Raw genomic sequence first — 1,797 nt, forward strand, 5'->3', positions numbered from 1 at the left:
AGGCAGTGCTCCAGCATGGCTGCAGTCAAAATGAATGAAACGAATAAAAGAATACATATAGATGTGTGTGTGTGTGTGTGTTTTGTCATCTTATCTTGACATGGGTTGTTGTAAAGGAGTATCTGCATCCATCATAAAAGCAGACTCAGTCATTTCCAGTATTCTGTGTAATGATGTCTCTGCCATAGCAAAATACGACCTTGCTTGGAAACAGCTGAGGATTGGTGATAGGAAGAGCATCCAGTTGTAGAAAGTCACCTAAAGAAGAACTAATTGTTGCAGTAGTTGTTGTATTGGTGGTAGTTGTTGTAGTTGGCTCTCTTTACTATTTTGTGACAATCTCAAGTTACCATGGTTACTCTTCTTTACAGATGGAAATCTCCCTCCTCTGGAAAATGATGAGAAAAAGGCATCCAAGAACTGCCACGGTGAGTCTATGTTGTTGTTCTTGTTATTGGTGTCGATGTTGTTGTGTTACACAGCCCCCACAATGATACTGCCACACATACACACACACATGCACAAGACTTCATCACTTCATCACAACTACCACCACCACCACCACTTTATCACCCTCACCACTCAACCGTCACACTCCCAACACCTACCCACCCCTCACCAATCAATATTGCACTGCTCCATCACTACAGATTTTCTATAGAAATTCGAGCCAGCACCGAAATCTATGATATTTCATATTTAGGTCTTCGTCATCGTTTAACGTCCGCTTACCATGCTAGCATGGGTTGGACAATTTGACTGAGGACTGGTGAAACCAGATGGCTACACCAGGCTCCAATCTGATTTGGCAGAGTTTCTACAGCTGGATGCCCTTCCTAACGCCAACCACTCAGAGAGTGTAGTGGGTGCTGTTACGTGCCACCGGCACAAGGGCCAGTCAGGCGGATACTGGCAACGGCCACACTCAAAATGGTGCGTTTTACATGCCACCTGCACAGGAGCCAGTCCAGCGGCACTGGCAACGAACTCGCTCGGATTGCTCCTTCTTCAGCACCACATCTAACTCATTGACCATCCTTTTAATGGCTATTTAACCATCATTGCTTAAACAGACATTAAAAATGGTGGTATGTAGCATGGCTGTTCATACACATGCGTCATACAGTCTGCCTTTTACTCTGAGTGAGAGTCCCTTTGTCGCCAGCAGGGGTAAGAGCTCTCTAAACTTTGCCCAGGCTATTCTTATTCTAGCAGCTACACTTTCAGCGCACCCACCCCCATTACTAACTTGGTCACCCAGATAGCGGAAGCTATCAACTACCTCTAGTTTTTCTCCCTGGAATGGGACAGAAGTTGTTTCCTGTTTGTTTACAGTGTTTATTGCACCTGAACATCTGCCACATACAAAAACTAACTTCCTAGTTAACCTGCCTTTGATATTGCTGCACCTCTTATGTGTCCATAGCTTGCACTGGGTACATCTTATAGAGTTACTACCTACTCCTTTTCTACATACTGAGCAGGGCCATCTACCTGAAGGGGTTTGTGTTTTATCTACCTTCCTACTTATTAGAATTTTGGTTTTAGCTAGGTTGACTCTACGGCCCTTCGATTCTAGTCCTTGCTTCCACACCTGAAACAATGCAGTCTAAGATAGGCATGAAGTTAATGGGTGTATAAGCATATTTCAGGAGAAGACTGGTGTTCTACATCCATACAACCTGTGTAACTGCATTTTGCATTTCCCAAACAGACAATTCTTATAAACTCGTCAAAGACATTTTAAGATTTGTTCGAGATATGTTGCCAGTTGCAATTAAACTGTAATTTCTTACT

General features: G+C 43.5%; 1 protein-coding gene across 1 annotated transcript in view; it reads left to right on the forward strand.

Annotated features, from left to right (window-relative positions):
- Positions 1-375: 375 nt before the first annotated feature.
- Positions 376-1,797, forward strand: part of LOC106879947 (uncharacterized) — a gene marked incomplete at its 3' end in the record, with an annotated part of 3,682 nt that continues 2,260 nt past the window's right edge. The window contains exon 1 of the mRNA XM_014929709.1: positions 376-428. The remainder of the gene's footprint in view (positions 429-1,797) is intronic.

The sequence above is a fragment of the Octopus bimaculoides genome, unplaced genomic scaffold, assembly GCF_001194135.2.
Source record: "Octopus bimaculoides isolate UCB-OBI-ISO-001 unplaced genomic scaffold, ASM119413v2 Scaffold_111763, whole genome shotgun sequence".
NCBI lineage: Eukaryota > Metazoa > Mollusca > Cephalopoda > Octopoda > Octopodidae > Octopus > Octopus bimaculoides.